General features: G+C 41.8%; 1 protein-coding gene across 3 annotated transcripts in view; it reads right to left on the reverse strand.

The window, feature by feature from the left end:
- The window catches only part of nrip1b (nuclear receptor interacting protein 1b), an 80736-nt gene that overhangs the window by 33214 nt on the left and 28858 nt on the right, over window positions 1–18664 (reverse strand). The window contains exons 1-2 of one of the 3 annotated variants that reach the window (XM_083785580.1): window positions 8172–8445; window positions 725–806 (exon numbers count right to left, since the gene is read on the reverse strand). The gene's annotated coding sequence lies outside the window, so the exon portion shown is untranslated. Of the gene's footprint in view, window positions 1–724; window positions 807–8171; window positions 8446–18664 lie in introns of those variants that run through there. The other 2 variants (XM_083785582.1, XM_083785581.1) reach the window with 2 other exon arrangements.

Here is an 18664-nt window from a genome sequence, read left to right on the forward strand (position 1 = left end):
GTGTGTGTGTGTCCGTACGGTTACACAAACAATAACCCAAAGATTGACTGCTAAAGAGTGCACTATGAACTCTGGGCCAGGGCGTTCCAGAGCAAGTCCGCGGGACAACGTTTTATGACATTTATTTTTTCCCGAACACAACCCTTCTTGGGAAGCAAATAAATCTCAGGGACACAATCTCACAGCACATACTGTATAGTATACCGGTATAGCGTATGCATCCCTTGCCCCCTCCCTCTGCTGTCCTCTTCCTGTGCAATATATCCATCATTCATTCATAAATTCTGAAAAGTCCTCTTTAGTTAATTGCCTTGGAAAATTTTAATTTCAAACGAAAGCTTTTAAAAGAGAAAGATATAATTAAGTTGCTGGGATCTCTCTCTGCTCCCCCCCGCCCCCCTTGGCCAGGAGGGGCCAAGGGGACATGTGCTGCTCTGCACTGCACTGCTCTGTGTCAGGGAAGTCATCCGCCCATGTTTAAAGCAGAATGTTACGTAAAGCCTCCCCCCTCTGCACAGGCTTACTGCACCAGACGCTGTGTCCTTGCCTGGGCTGCTCAAGGTTCCAAAAAGGACAGGCTGCTAAGAAGTTGGGAAGGACGGGGCCCTGTGATAGGCTGCAGAGGGGAGGGGGGCTGCTGCCTGTGTGACAGCCTTGGACTTTGAATTCACCACCAGACAGGCTCATGCATCAATCCCTCAACTTACAAAGACAAGCCACTAACCTTGACGAGGCCAGGGACTCTTCAGGAATGAGTGGCATTTTCACTTAGCCCCCGCGTCTCCCTTGCGCTCCCGCCACATAACCTGGTTAAAATAAGACACAGTTGAGTAACAGTCAACCTCTCTCTCCAGATATCCTACTGCAGTTCAGGCATTCTAATTGGACTTTGTGACCTGCTGTCCTAACCCTCAACCTTTAGACTTCTCAGGCTATGCTAGGGAGACTAGAAGAAAATACGTAGGAGTTAGGGACCACACACACAAGTACACGTTACCGAAGCCCATCACACACGACTAATCTCTGTACCTTTGTCTGAGCGAGGCATAATGTAACTTCATACGAATCCATGTTTACAATGATCCTCCCCGGGCTGAATGACTGCATTATCTTAGTCCTAGTTATGTACATCGCCTGAACAGGTGACAGCACAGGTGTTGAAAATTAGCACTGCTATAATACCCAAACAATGCATCAAGAGTAATTGTAATGTCCATGTCACATAATATTAATTAACAGCCAATTAACAGCTCCACAGTCCACAAATAAAGTGAAAACTCATTGGAAACCTTGTGCATTTCTATGGAGCCCAATTTACCATACTAGAGGGCAGCTACTGCTACGCGGCACTCACACCTACATTGCACAGCCGATCCGACCAATATGTCTGAGTCATATAGTCTGGGGCTTTGTCAGAGTACCCGTCTGTACCTGTCCCTTTTATTCCCATATATGGAGGACCCTGATGTCAACAGAATATGCCCATATATTTGAATAGCCATATATGGGCATATTGTTTGGATCGGCATTTCGGGACAACTGGACATCTGAATCCGAACTACTTTCTGTGGCGCACTGCACTCCCTTTAGTCCTTGCCACTGTGTCGGCCGAGTTTGAAGTTGGTCGGTCCCATACGCTATATGGCATATCGGTTGGATCGGTGGCTCTGTACAACCGGATCTCTGTATCTGAACTAGTTATGGCTGAGTCAGAGTGACATCAGAGGTCCGGCTGAGTCAGAGTGACATCAGAGGTCCGGCTGAGTCAGCGTGACATCAGAGGTCCGTCCGTCCGACCACCCCATAAAGTTGTATATAATCTAGAGGGAGCGACAGCCCTGCCCCCAGCTATTCATTTCAATGGAAGTTGCTCAGTGGTGTTTTGAAGCACCCGGAAGAACGCTCAGCCTCTTCTTCCGCATTTTTGAGGGGCGCTAGCCCCTCCTATATACAGCCTTTGTCTACACACGTCTCATATTTTCCATTGACAAAGAAAGGAGAAATTAGGTCCAATGTCTGTCAAATATGACGTACATTTGTGGCAACACAAACATGAAATGACACTGAAGGGAAAATGTACGTCATATGTAGACGAGCAAATGGGCAACCAATCACATAAATTCAGTTGTTCATGAGATGATGTATGATGATGTATAATGATAAGAGCGCCCCTCACTTCACACGGGTGTGATTTCTTTCTATTTGACCACCAACAGTGGGTGGTCAAAATGCGGAAGTGCTAATAGTACAGCAGATAATAGGAACGATCTTTCACTTGGTGATACAAGCGTGACATTTGGCATGAACATGAAGTCGGTGGGGCGAACGGTTCTCGAGTTACGTGGATTACAGATGTACACAAGCACACAAAATTCGTGCAATATAGCAGATCATTGGAACGGTTGTTCGCTTGGTGATACAAGCGTGACATTTGTCATGAACCTTCCTTTGGGTCAACTCTTTAACTTTTTTAACCGAGCCATCCAAGAATCCAATATGGCGGTGCTATTTCAAGATGGCCGCCACATCTAATTGTTAGCCTATGTCTACATTTCTTACAAATTTTAGGAAAAGTTTCACCATTATAGATAGATAGTTTATTTATTTATTATTATTATTATTTTTTTATATTCTTTATATATATATATATATTATTTTTTTGTTATTATTTTCTGTTTTCATGGTAGCATGCTAATGCTAACTTAATGCTAACATGGTAGCATGCTAATGCTAACATAATAATGCTAACATGGTAATATGCTAGCATGCTAACATAGCATGCTAACATGATAATGCTAACATGCTAATTAGCATTAGAAAATGGTAGCATTAGCATGCTACCATTTTCAGTATGAAAACTAAAAATAATGACAAAAAAATAAAAAATAAATATAAAGAATAAAATAAATATATAAAATAATAATAATTAAAAAAAAAATCTATCATCTATCATCTATAATGGTGAATTTTTTCCTAAAATTCGTAAGAAATGTAGACATAGGCTAACATTTAGATATGGCGGCCATCTTGAAATAGCACCGCCATATTGGATTCTTGGATGGCTCGGTTAAAAAAGTTAAAGAGGTGAACCAGAGGCATGTTCATGCCAAATTTCACGCTTGTATCACCAAGCGAACAACCGTTCCAATGATCTGCTATATTGCACGAATTTTGTGTGCGTGTGTACTTCTGTAATCCACGTAACCCGAGAACCGTTCGCCCCACCGACTTCAAATTCGACACACACGTTCCACACACCCACAGGGAGTGCAGTGCCCGGTCTCGAGTCGGCCGCACCCATGGTTGTCCAGAACCGCCACAAAAGGCCTTTTTTATTTGGCGGCCATCTTGAAAAATGACCGCCATATTGGATTTTTCGCTGGCTCGGTTAAAAAAGTTAAAGAGGTGACCCAGAGGCATGTTCATGCCAAATTTCACGCTTGTATCACCAAGTGAAAGGTTCTCTCACAATATGGCTGTTAGCCGCTGTACTATAACAAGCGCTCAATGTTAAACCCTGAGGGTTTACTCCAGCTTTGACCAGTAGGGCCGGCGGCTTCAACGTGCATGCTGGTCTGCCACCCCCGCATTTAGCACATTTTTATGATTCACACGGCCAATCTATTTTGCTCTTATGCAATACTCGGTGGGGTGGGTATGACGTAAGAGAAAAATGGCCACGGTGTGAATATGGTCAATACACCTGGTCAGACTCCCACACTCCCAAAATAATACAGGCCGAGTCTGGCATATACAGTCTGTCCTTGTTCCTTTTGCAGTACGCCCCTACTGTCACTCACTGACATTGGCCTGCTTGTGGTGAGGCAGAGAGCTTCCACTCGTCTCAACTGCAGCAACCTGGCAGCACACTCGCCACAATGGCCAAGAACCCTTCCTACTGCACCTCTACAGCCTGGGGGCAGCAGCTCTGCAACAGGACAGAGCCAGAGTGAGAAAGAGGATGGAGATGAGTGGAAGGGAGTCAGTTCCACTCCTCTCCTCTGTCTGTGACCACAACCCAGCCAGGAGGACAGTCACCTCCTCGCTCATCACCCGGGAGGCCAAATGCATCCACCACAGCACATCTCCTTAGCCGTTACTTAACACATCAAGAGGAGAGAATGAACAGTCGGACTGGTAGGTCTGCGTCTTAGTACAAGGTGGCGCTGTGCTCCATTGATCGGCACAGTTAGGCCTCACAGCTGTTGTTTTGGATGATGCTTTGTGTGGGTGACTCTCATTCGTGCAATTTATCTGGCCTGCAACACCCCCCTCTATCATTTTCTTGCTTGCTCTGTCAATTTGTGAGTGATTTCTGCTAAGTCTTCAAATAATTCACAGCAATTGCAATCAGTGACGATCTATCACAGGTGATAATTGAAGGGCCTGTCATTGCAAACCAAGGCCAAGGTGAAGCGTGAGGTCGGGAGGGAGGAGAGTGACGTCTGAAGTGAGGGTGAAGGTGGTGGTGGGGGGGGGGGGGGGTCATGCAACCAACCCCAGATGAGACCTGGCCAGCAGCTCGGACACTGCCATGGAGGCATGATATCCATCTTGGAAGGATCCTTCCATTCCGTCATTCCAACTTGCATCGAGGAGCAATAGCTGTAATGATGCATTCTGTCATTCCTGCTTTGTCATCAAAATGAGTCTCATTGACTTTGGTTGCCTCCTGTTCATGACAGATGTACTGGTCTAATAGTCTTAGTGGAGACACTGATGTGTCAGATTACTTTGTCAACTAACTTGTATACAGATTATGTAGGAAATAGGAATGATATTTCACAAAAAAAGCTATTTGGTCTTGTGCTTGTGCTTTGTTTAATTAAATAAAACAAACGAAGCATATTTAAAGTGCCAAAGAAATAGTGAAATGAAATTTCACATTCTCTCTGTTTGCAGTTAACCCATTCAGAATTGGCTTTGATTAGTTTAACTCTAGCAATTACTTAAGTTTAGAATAGAACTTTTTTTTAAAGATAAGTTTGGTTAATTCTGCCTTTATTGACAGTGTGTCAGTGACAGTGGAAAGAGACATGGTATGTGCCTATACATTCAGCTATGCCCCAAGTATAGCACAGCTAACTGTCATTTTAGTCTTGATTTGTTGTTTATTTTGAGTTGTGTGCAACGTCACATGATTAAAATACACGTCGCAGAGTGACCCATTGTGAGCGTATTCTGAATGAAATGTGCAACCATTTAAATACCTGTATAAATCAGACAATGCCAGTCAATATTTTACACTATTAGTTAAATTAACATTTACTAAAGATGACTTTCAGAAGAATATGAAGATGACGAAGAAATGAAAAAGGGGAAAAAATTGTGTTTAAAGTTAAATGTTTAACATTTGTTCAATATTCAAAGTTCAAAGTTCAAAATTTTAAACATTGCTGCCCTTATGACTCAAAGGTTAGAGGCCAAGACGTAAAGTTTGTCGTTATAGGGCCAGAGAGGGGAAAAAGGGTTTGGAGAGTGGGTGAGATTATCAACATTTCTGCCAAGTTTGGGAACTGTAGCTGGTATGGTTTCTGAGAAAAAGAAAGAATACGGTTCCAGCAGCTCTGCTGCTTGCCTTGGACCACCCTATACAAAGATATTTATTTCTGTCTAGTCATTGTTGTTTGAGCTTCACCCTGACTATATCATGGTATACATGTATAGGTGACTTGTCTGTACAAAATAACTATAGAGTCTGGTCACTGAATTGCTTTGTGGATGTATAATAAATGCTTATAGGACTAGTACTGTATACTATATGTACCAGAAACATAAAACAATCACAAAGACAACCTTGTGGCAAGAAGGTCCCTGATCTGAGTTACAGGATGAAGATCCATGGGCAGAAATGTGATTCTGTCATAATTCTCTTCATTGCTCAATTTATGATGAAACCTGCTGTCCTGTTTTGCTAGGCTAACATAGTGGTGGTAATCCCCATTCCCTGTACATAATTAACATAATTAATCACAAGTAGAAAATAAACAATTGCATTTTGATCAAATACTTTTCTCTGGTGAAAATATGTGTGTAAATGGTACAGGTGTGTAAATAGTCTAAATATACTCAACCAAGAAGCATCTGGACTAAACCAACATGGAAAACACACACACACACACACACACACACACACACACACACACACACACACACACACACACACACACACACACACACACACACACACACACACACACACACACACACACACACACACACACACACACACACACACACACACACACACACACACACACACACTCATTTTCATATAGCTGCAATGCTGTTTGGTTGGCAGATAAGATTTGTTGTTATGAAAATGTAGCCAGTGGATAGGAGAGGGGAGTACAGAGTCCAGTCCTGTGACTATTCAGCAGACACGGCATCATTTGCATTTGGCCATTTGAATGTCCTCTGATTCTGTTGCAGGCTACTGCACATCACTCACCAGCAGCTCCCTAGATAATTGCAGATGGCTCAGACAAGTCAAGCCTCATCCAATACAGAAGCTCACTGGACTGGAGTAGAGAGTACAGTAGGTTAGCCAGGGCGCTAGCACAAAGGTGCTTTTCAAGTGCAACATCATGGCTGAGCTATGCATGATGTGGAAGTTTTAGTTATCTATGGCAACAGAGAACGTGCTGAGCTACCTTGAACATCTTGTGCAAGTTCAGGGCAAATAATTAAGCAGCTTAAACACTCAACAAAAGAAAGGCTAAAAGGCAGGCAGTATTTTTGTATAACAGAATTTATAGAAGTTTGACTTTTCTCTACGGTTCTCTGAAACATAATGCATTACAATGCAGACTGTGTGCACAAACTGCACATGAACCAACAGTTGTCCCACTCCCCCATAACTCCTTGAAAACTTTGGCCCCTGACCTTTCTCCTCTACACTGACCCATGCAGGATCAAATTAAGCAACAGGACATGATAACCTGGTGCCTACAAAAAGGTCTTTAAAGAGCCTGCCCCTTTAGTCATTCGGCTACAGGAAGCTTTGAAGTCTGAACAATGAAACCATATCAGAAAGGGTGACAACTTGTCAGACAAAACAACTTCAACCAACCACATTATGGTCTATACTCTGAAACATCACCACTCCCCAAACGTTCACAATTTTGTACAGGGGGTTTATGGCATTCCATTGGATTGGTGTTGCATAAGTTGAACTTGTGGGACAAGCCCTAAAAAACAAGTTAAATGCTGTGTGTATTAATGAGGCATCAATGAAACCAGATTAATAACGAGCTAAGCATAGGCTTCTAGTTGGAGTGGGTAAGAGTGAGCAACAAGCAATCTAACAATTCGTGTTTCTCACCAACGTTTACATTAATCCATAGTTATGAGGGGTTAATGTCGCTGTATCCTGAATAGGCTACAATATGTAACAAAGGCGGTGTTTCCAGCCTAACACAACGCACTGTACTATACTTCATGCTAATGCAACGTTAAAGACCCAGGGCACTGTATTTATCCCAAACACTACTGCATGTTACTCTATTGTACATTGTTAGGCTAAATACTGTAGCCAATATCATCGTACCACATTTTAACTGCTGACATGACGGCCATACATGCAATGTTTATAAACACACTGCGTTATTTTAAACAGGAATAACTGATGTCTTCTGTGCGTGTTCACATTGTTAAAAAGGTAAGGACTAAAGGAGTGTACGACAATAGCCCGTTTACAACATTATCAGGCTTGTTATATATTTCATTCAAGACATGGATATAGTATGCTAGCGGTCCATCGATAGAACGGCGAGTCGAACTGTATCACATGAATCATAGCGAATGTGTTTTAAAGATGAACATAATGTAGGGATATATAGCTAATTGGCTGGATATAGGATTGTGCTTTGGAGAAAGACGGTGTATTACAAAATGACTTTGCAATGCTTTTTTTTTTTTTTTTTTTTTAATAGAAGCCATCATGTCACAGCCTCGGTGATTTATACCGACTTCTTTATGCAGCGTTTTCACCGCTATCCATATGCGCCTGGCTCTACTCGACACACTACACAACATCCATGTATCCCCCTAAAACACGCTATGATCTCCAGTATAATCCTTGCCAAGATCGTCCCTTATGGTCTCCCGTGTATTTTACCCGCTCGTAATAATGTCATTGACATGTACATGTATCTGGGCACGTAGCCTACCTGCGTTGTCTACCCCGCTGGCAGGCGGCAGACCCCAGTCAACCGGAGAGGCGCATCATTATTCGAGTCGAGAGGAGGCTATTCCACGGTTAGTCTCAATACAAAAAGGTCGCATTTGTCTCGTGGGCTTGATACAAAAATGGCGAGGCTATTCGTTTCTTTAAAAAAAATTAAAAATTAGTCCAATACGCATCGGATGTTCGACTATATGATCGAGGTGATCAGGATCCACGACCTGTAGTCGAGTCTATCGGAATTGTTTATTCTCGGAATCCCCTCGCAGTGGAGAACTCAGCAGAGGCAACACTCCTCCTCTCTGTGTCGCTGACACCACCCTTAAAGGAACAATCCTTCATATCCTGGGCTACTTTCACATGAAGGGAGCTGTCATAGGAATAGATTAATAACATTAATTAACACGCGTATAACTTTACATAATACAAGTGTAATATAGGCCCCTACACTTATCCTGGAAAATGTAGCCCGAATCTAAAATAAAATAAAATAACAGTTTATATGATTGATGATTGATTGATAGCCCTACCCTACACAATTCGTACAGTAAGAAATTAATGCAAATGTAGGCCTACTTAAGATAACCAACGTTTTTAAATGTATTTATTATTATTGTTTTTTTCTTCCTTTTTTGCCTTGTGAGATTATTGAGATTATTGAGATGAGATTAGGCTGTATTGACCAGTGTATAATACCAAAATGAACAGTTTACTTTAAACGTACAGCAAAGAGGAAGATGTTCTCATTCAATGAAGGTGAAAGTGGTAAACTGTACTTGAATAGTTAATACTTAGGCAGATTTTATGATAGCAGAAAATGTGAATTAACTTCATGACTGCACTGGGCATGCAGTCAACCATAATTTCCATAAATGAAACAAAAGTACAATTTTCAAAATTCAGCTGATTTCAGTATAACAGTGAAACAGCAGGGGGAGCGAAATCTCTGTAGTGCCCTTGAACAAGGCACTGTACCCCCTCTAGTCTGGATTAGCACAGCTAGGGTCCAGCAATAAAGAATATTATATAGCCAATTTATTTACTGTATACTAAGTAGGCTACTTCCCAGATGTCTGTAACTAAATACATATGAAACTGGGTACTGTAAAAAAGAAGAGCGAGGTTGCTTGTCAATTTACACAGTACTAATTTAACATCCAGAGAAATTGTGTCCTTCAAAGTCCTTAAACTGGTATCTTTGAATTTCTGTAACTCCTGAAAATTGCTAGTGCACTCATATCATCTTGTAAACTAAAGCCTTTTTTGTAAAATGACAATATTTAAATTAGACTTTATAGGGTCTAGTCTGTGCAGTCTAAACTACACAGTTTATGAACTGATACTCTCTCTGACTTGCTATGTTTTTGAACATCTCATCTCAATCTGTGATATTACAACCGTATGGCCTGCAGCCCTTAATCTTAAAATGGCCTTGAACAAACTGTCTCTGAGGACCACGGGGAACATAAAGTCTTCTCATGAATAAGAAGAACACAACAACATAACCTACTTCTGCCCTGTCCCTCTCTGTTTTCCTTTTGGAATAGAGCACCCCCCCCCCCCCCCCACGCATGCATGCACGCATGCACACGCACACGCACACGCACACACACACACACACACACACACACACACACACACACTACCAAATCATGTGGTGTTATTGGCTACTCGTATTCAGCTCTGTGAAAACTGTCTTCTAATCTGCCGTAACCCTGCCAAGGTGTTTCAGCCACTGTGTTTAACCACATTCAATGTGGCGTCCCTACTTCGAGAATGTTGTTAATAGGCAAAAATGGACATGAATTGTGAAAATAGCAGATCTACAAGCTCATGATGCGTTGTGAACTTGTAGATTGGCTAATTTCTCCTTGCAACACAGTGTAAAATAGGGCTTAAGTGGTTAAACAGTAATTTAGTTCATCAACAAGTGGAGAGCACTTTACAAGGTTAACGTTCACAACAGGACATGAACTTAATTTAGCCTTACAGCAGTCAAAATATGGGTCTGACCAAAGTCCATATACCGAAGTGACATTCATATAATAGTTTTTTTTTACAGCTTCTATTGTTGATTATGCATTGCAGCATTTACTGTATTGATGTCATGTACAATTTTTACAATTTAATTATTTTGTTTCCACGCCCCCTCACACACCTACCTCAACATTTAAACACATACCATGCACACACACGCTGGTACATCACACTTTGCATATGAAGACTGACACTCAAATATAATATATTATATATCCATCTTTAAACGTTTTTTTTGTTTGTTTGTTTTAAACAAATGCCCTACTTCTTCATACAAGAGTAGGCAATCATAAAGTTCACAACATGTTGCATGTGAGCTTGTAGATCAGCTATTTTCACTACTTTTGAGAGTTTTTAAAAGTCAAAATGAAAGTGGTAAAGTTTGTCTGTTGGTTTTTATAAATATTGAAACAATGAAAAGTATAGCTTGTGACCAAACATAAATGGATCCATTTGTAACACATTTTTTCATTTCCTGAAAAGTTATGGATTTCGATGATGATGTATATTGTATAACAATACAAATCTTGAATCTTTTGCATTACCATCGGCCTTAAGTTAGACAGACATACAGGCGATTTAAATGGCATCTCACCTTGTAACCTCTGAACTGCAATGACCTTTCATCTCTGAACTTTGACCTCTAATGCCACATAAATGGAGATACAATATCCTCCCATTCATTCCTCCCCCAACCAGAAAACCCTGAACTTTGCCCCCAAGCTTTTCACAGAAATGTGGTTCAGAGAACTCTGACCTTTGACCTAAGTATGGACAGATTGTGGCTCTTTTCTCTAGGGTAAAGAAATAAAGTCTGTCTCCTTTACAACTGTTTGTAAGAACTGTGTTTTGAAGAATGTATTACTTTATATATTTTCTATTGTCAATGGTGTCAAACTGAGTTGGTGGCTGCATGGTGTCACAGGGGCAGGGCTAGCATAAAAGACAGGGTGAAAGAAGAAGAAAGTGTGGCACATTTAAAAGGGCATGTTAACAAGCATTTAAAAGTCATTTGTAATTGCACTTTGATATTTTACAAGGCAGAGCTTTTACAATCCTGTTAACAAAGTGCCTTATTAAACAAGGTAAAATAATGGTAGATTGGCGTTTTTGAGTGTGACATCCTCACATTATCGCTGAGACAAAGATACAAGAACAAATAAAATAAAGATTGTTTAATGACATGGTTTTAAAGACAAAAAAACAACAACAAAGTAATTCATATACTCAATTAGATTTGTATTTCCTCCAATAACTAATAATAATAACAATAACAAACTTGTCAAATAGCATACAACATCAGAGACGTACAGGTGAATATGACGTTAGAAAACCAATGTCAAAATGACAAATAGTGGCCTGGCTGCAGGCACTTGGGCCAGTAATCCAGCCTGGTGGCATGTCGCGGGTTCGAGTCTCGAGCCCGTCGGCCTTTGCCGTGTGTCTTCCCCCATCTCTCTCCCCCTTTCCTGTCCAAACATTACTGTACCCTATCAATAAAGGCAAAAGCGGGGAAAAAGGGAAAAAAAAGCCAAATAGTTAACAAGCACAGCTATTTTCAAGCTCAGTCTGAGACTCTTTCATCCACATAATGCTAGAAACTGTGATTCACCTTTCATATCCGAACGAGTTCAGTGGACGGTTACTAGGCCAGATTATCTTCTCAATCTTTGGATGGGAAATGCAGGAGATTTGATTGTTTTTTTTTATCCACCCAGGAATTAAGTAATCTAACCCCAGCCAGCCATCCCTAAAATAGCATTTTATGCAGTTTCATTCAATGGAAGATTTTAGGGTAAGGAATACATACATACATACAAAACATATGAATGCCAGGGCAAGGGTCAGCTCTGCTGCGTCAGTCTCTCAGCCGAGCAGTGCAAACAGAGGAGAGTTTAGATTCAGACGCCTGATTGTCTCAGAGGGAGGGAGCCAGAGTGTCAGCAGACATTAACCCTCCACCTTTGACCTTTCCGTCCCAATTCCAGCCACACTGTGTCCCAAGGTTTGAAGGTGGGGGTGGGGGCAGGTGTAAACTGTGATAGGAGGGACTGTTGGAAGTCACACCATACTGTAACCTTTGAACTGGATTGGCTGTGACATTCTCCATTATGTAGAGCGTTGGTTAAGGGTTTACCAACATAATCATTATGACACAGCAAGCTTAGCTGCAAAACAATAAACAATGAATGGAACTATAATATTTATATTTGGACAAAAATAAGTACCGGTAATAACACGTGTGCCTGCTGGAGCAGTGGTTCCCAAACTTTTCAGGTCGAGACCCAAAAGATTGAGAGATTAGTCGTTTGCCCGGGACCCAAACTGGTGAAAATAGCAGCTCACAATGCGCAGCGTTGCGCCTCGTTGCAAGCTTGTAGTTCGGCTATTTTCACTACTTCTTAATTATTATAATTTGTTAAAGGTATATTCAGTGATTTCACTTAATTCAAATATCACTTATTTTTTTGTTTTGTTGTGATAATCCTCTCTACTATAGAGTGTGCTGACCATATAAGGAGTTCCTCCCTGTCCCCAGTTAACCCCTGGGGGTCAAAAAACCTTAGGTTTCGTTTTTGACTCTCTAACCTGATTGGATGAAAGAAAGGCTTAGGTCCCAGCCAAAAATGAAACCTACGGTTTTTTGAGTGAAATCACTGAATATACCTTTAATTCATGGAATTTCTTAGATTTGTTCATTTGTGTATATCTTTTGAAATATATATGTTTTTTAAATGTAAGAAAATAAAATGGAATTTGTACTTGAATTGTCACCCATAAAAATTGGTCCGTGACCCACAAATGGGTCCCAACCCACTCTTTGGGAAACAGTGTGCTAGGGCCACTTATTTAACCACTTTCAACCTACTGTCCCTATTTTGAGCATGTCATTAAAGAAAAATGAATTGTAATTTAAATAAATCACAACACATTTGTATTTACATACAAAATAGCCGCTCAACTACAAGCTCACGACATGTCACATCGTGACACGTTCCGACATGTCGTGGGGGTGCAGATCGTCTTTTTTCTCTATTTTGTTGTTGTTGTTAAGCCCTATTAAGTTGATAAGCCCAATGACAAAATTGCAATTAAATCCACACTTACGTCTTATTTTTTAATAATTCAACTAGATTTTGACAAATAAAAAATGGCCTAGCCTACTGTATCTGTGCAGTAAACCCAATAAAGTGCCATCTTTTGTCACACCCAACAAGGCCTTGTGATGAGTGGATTACTCATTAACTTTTTTATTGGTGCAACAAATGGAGAGCAGGAAAGAGAAGGTTTGACCTCTGTTCAAAATAAACAAGAATGATATAACACTGGACAAAGACACGTACAGTAGGCCTACTCAAAAGCCATCTCAGTAGTCTCATTAAATAAGCCACTTTGTCCTTGAAGTATAAATGATTCATATAGATGAACTTGTATCTGTGATAGACATTTTCAGTGAGAATCATCACAGCATAATGAGGTACTGTGTGAGTGTGTGTAGAGAGATGAAGAATATCATTGTGACTGCAGTAAAGTTACTCCTGACATGGTATTGTCTCTGTATAATATGACCCTAACACACAAAGACACGCACGCGTTGGAATTACTGTAATTGTGTTCACATAACACATGTTAGGACAGCATTATTATATACAGAAAATGCATTTTTGCCAATTTAACCCTAAAGTCTCAGTTATGCTAATTGTGCGCTGATGTCGCACACTAAAATAGCTGATCTACAAGCTCACAACATGTTTTGTTGCAAAGCGTTGTGGGCTTGTAGATCAGCTAGTTTGAGAACATGACACGAGTGGCCAAACTAACTATGAATCAGCATAACTCAACCGTAAATCCTGTTGTAGTATACAACTATGCTGTGTACTATGTACTTGTACGTGAATATACAATATACTTGATATGTAGTGTGTACTGCCTGAACTGTAACATACTTTATATCAAGTATATTGTATATTCACGTACAAGTACATTGTACAAGTACACAGCATAGTTGTATACTACAACAAATCCCAACCCGAATCTTTTCCTAATTGACTAAAAGACTAACTCTAGTTTGTAACCTTGAAAGCAACCAAGAGCCAGGAAAATTGTCCTCACAATGTCTATTTCTCAAATTCTACTACATGTAAAACATTAACAATATCTAGACTACTACATCACTGAGAAGCAACGGCAGTCTTGAATGAGGTCATGATGTGATGCACAGAACTCAGTTTTCTGAGGAACAGAGCTTCTGACAGATGATACCGTGGTCAGTGTCCAGGTATGTCAGTCTTATTTTCTACAGCAGTGCTCTCTGTTTTGTTTCGCCGTGTTGTGTTTCTCTAGAGTGTTAATGATCTGACGGAAAGGCTCCATGCTTAGCCATGTGCTCTGTGAGGGGATATCATGATGTTGGGCTCACAATAGAGATGGTGTCTGCTTTCCCATTGAACAGTTCCTTCCCTCTGGTACTGGCATGGAAAAAGAACAAGCTTCATAAAGACCTTTTTACAAAAAAAAGAAAAAGAAAAACTCACACAAACAAAAACAAAAAATGCACCAAGGCCCTCTTCCCATATGAAGTTGTTTACAGAACTACTGGACAATACATGTGTGTGTACTGTGTACATCATCACTTCCAACTGCACGCAACCTGTAAAACTCTGGGAAACAATCAAAAGTAGACCAGCAGAACCAGGATGCTAATACAAAGACTTCAGTTATCAACACTGTCCGTTTCATCCACATCTTTGCACTTTACTCGGCAAAGCAAGGATTCTGTCTGTGAAATCGATTGTTCGGCTGCTGACAGCAGAGGGAATGTTTAAATCTCCCGGAGCCTGTCCTCATATCCCCTGCTTAATAGCCCACATGCGCTCCCGAAAGCAGAAAATCAAGTGGAATATTGGAGTTGTTTTGGGATAACTGTCAAAGAAAAAACAGGTCACTGCCTAATTATGTTGGCGCGTCGGAGTATTTGTTTAGACCGATGTAGCCTACGGTGTTCGTGAGTGCGTGCGTCGTGTGAATAGTAACTCAAGCAGGCCTAGGCTGGCTGCTGTGTGGGCGAGCTGCCTCATGTCCCCTCTACATGCACTGGCCCTGCATCTTGTTGACCTACTTGATGCTTTGACTAATCCCCGACCATTCTGCGGGTGGTCTGGGAGGAGCTCCTCTCCAGTTTCCTCTGCATTTGAATATCAGATGGCAAAGGCGGGGCTTCCAGAAAAAACATCTTTGAGCTGCCAAGGGATTTGACTGGAACGCCTGCCAACACAACACGCAATGTTTTTTTAGTGCTTTTCTCCCCTCCCCTCCCTTCTCTCTCTCTCTCTATCTCTCTCCCTCTTTCTCTCTCTCTCTAAACAATCCTCTTTCACCCCACCCTCCTGCATTGCTCCCTATTCTCCTGCTCATGGTCTTTCGCGAGAACAAGCCCTTGTCTTGTCATTTCAACACCTACTCTATCAGACATGTCCTCTTTCACCTACTGTATTTGTTAGACTTAAAAGGCAGACATCTTTTTTTTTTCTCCCCACAACTTCCCATCTCAGGTTTGATATTGATTCAAAGCGTGGCAAAACACGTGACACATAATTTTACCCTGCGTATACATGTGTGTGCGCAGGTTTGTGAATCTGCATCATTGTCTCTGTGGCCTTTACTTGTGTCGTTGAATGGTGTCTAATATTAATCCCCCCCCCCATTTTATTTTCACCTTTTTCTCCCAATTTAGTCGTTTTTACCAATTCCCAGTTTTCCCTTTTACATATAGATCCTGTCACGAGTCGACTATAATCACTACAGTTGGTCATAGGAGAGTGTGTAGTGCACATGTCTCCAACGATACACATGAAGTCTCCTGACAGTGAGAAGTTTCTCCGGGACAGTGTGTGTAGAGAAACACTAGCTGTCCTAGTTCTGCAAATATGAATTATTTTGGTTGAAAATCAAGGACTCGCAGCATGCAACATGGTTGCACACAAAAATAGATGAGGTTCAAGGAATTTCCTCCCACATGGTGCCGGTCACATGTATAGCATTGTACCCCTTTCCAGCCCTATTGATACTGGTATATCAGATTACACATAGAAGAGGTGTTTTATCAATGACACGCAGTCTTCTTGTGTGAGGTTTTATTACTTATGTTTGGGTGATCCAATTACTCTTTCACCTTGTGGTTTATGACTCCTCCAACCCACTCACTCAGTCACTATGGGTATTGGCCATTTGCAAGTATAATGAGCCAGATAGACCATCAGTGCATTATGCTGTAAAACACCTATGGATGATGTTACTAGTGTCTGAGACTGAAACGTATGTATGGATAAGCAGCATTTTAGCAGCATTGTCCTGGAAGCTAGCATCATCAGTTTCCGATACAGCAGTAGTAATAATGCTATATTAATATAAACTATATCTTCCTGGGTGAAAATTCTGGTATAAGTCTGGGTACACAGTAAAATATGTCCATTTGTAACTCTCCGTATCTCTATTACTATTATTATCATCTAGTTATATGAGCATTGGAGGATTTTACTGTGTAAGAAGCTACCTTTTTTTGCTGGCTGTTTTACATTATGTACATGCTGCTTTGTTTGACTGTGGGTCTGATGGGAGGACACAGTGGGGGCTGAGCTAAAGAGTCAAATATCAGGGACAGAGGCACCTTACCATTGCTGCTGCACACTCTCTCTCTAATACAAACACAAACACACACACGCGCACGCACACGCACGCACGGTCGCACGCGCGCACGCACGGTCGCACGCACACACACACACACACACACACACACACACACACACACACACACACACACACACACACACACACACACACACACACACACACACAGTCACACACACACACACACACACACACACACACACACACACACACACACACACACACACACACACGCAGTGGTAGAGTGAGGATAGGACACAGTGAAAACACAGCTCAGTGTCCCTGGGCCCTCGTCCTTCCTCCACCCATCCACCAGCAGCCGTTCCCACGGGGCCGTTAACATTCTATTGACCCTGCTCACTCATTATCAGATCAGCATGGAACACACTGGGGCACTTTAACCCGCTCTACACACGCACACACGCATGCACGCACACACACATGCACACAAGCATCTGTAAGAAAACATACATTCACACGTGCGCGTGCACACACACACAGTCACACACAGTCACACACACAGGCGATACCTCTGTTCTCACTCTCAGACATCATTTTTGCCTAGTGCTTCATAGTGATACCACCTCCTCCTCCTCCTCCCCCTCCATCTCCCAGCACCTCCCAGTAGGACACTATGCTTGCTCCAGTGATCAGTCAGTGTTGTGTTTTTACACCAGGTACCATCTTCTCCTCCACAGATGCTGGCTGGCAGCTCCCAGGGGACCACCGCTGCTAAGCAGCAACTCCAGCGATTGTCAGTAAACGTGTTGACATAAATGCAGTGTGGCTACTAATGAGCTGCCAGACAGCAAAACCACCGTCTGTTTCCGTAAGGCCTGTCAATATGAGTGCAGGGTGATTTTTAACTCATTACACTGTGTTGGTAAGAAACAATATACTGTACGTTCTTTTGAGGGGGTCCATTCCTCCACCTTTGATACCACCCCTCTGGTCATTTATTTCCATTGCCATTGGGGGTATTTTTTTTTTATCCGTTCTTCTGGTCAGACTGGCTTAAACATAAACAGATGTCTTTCCTTAGTTTTATATGTTTGATATATCTGATAATATCACACTATAGAAAGATTATTATAATTATTATTATTGTATCACTATTTACACTATTTGACATTTTGACAAAGTAGGCTATACTACTGTATAGGACTTGGTTAAAAACAAACACGGCCCACAAGTTCGTTTTTTTAACAAATGTAACACTGAGCAGGGCATGCCTGGGGACACAATGTGAAAGACTTTAGAGGGCAGTGTGGGCATGGGGAGACGCTGATGGTGGGTTCCAGTAAGACTTTAGAGGGCAGTGTGGGCATGGGGAGACACTGATGGTGGGTTCCAGTAAGACTTTAGAGGGCAGTGTGGGCATGGGGAGACGCTGATGGTGGGTTCCAGTAAGACTTTAGAGGGCAGTGTGGGCATGGGGAGACGCTGATGGTGGGTTCCAGTAAGACTTTAGAGGGCAGTGTGGGCATGGGGAGACGCTGATGGTGGGTTCCAGTAAGACTTTAGAGGGCAGTGTGGGCATGGGGAGACGCTGATGGTGGGTTCCAAAGACTTTAGAGGGCAGTGTGGGCATGGGGAGACGCTGATGGTGGGTTCCAGTCATTGAAATTCATGACAGGTGCCATGTAGTACGATACTCGTGTAGAGACACAAAGCCTGTACATCTAATGTTTATTGATAGCAAAGCCTACATAGGCTGTTATTATTTCAAGGCAATATGTGCAGGCTTAGTTTCCA

The sequence above is a fragment of the Protomyctophum parallelum genome (genome assembly GCF_964188405.1).
Source record: "Protomyctophum parallelum genome assembly, chromosome: 1".
Lineage (NCBI taxonomy): Eukaryota > Metazoa > Chordata > Actinopteri > Myctophiformes > Myctophidae > Protomyctophum > Protomyctophum parallelum.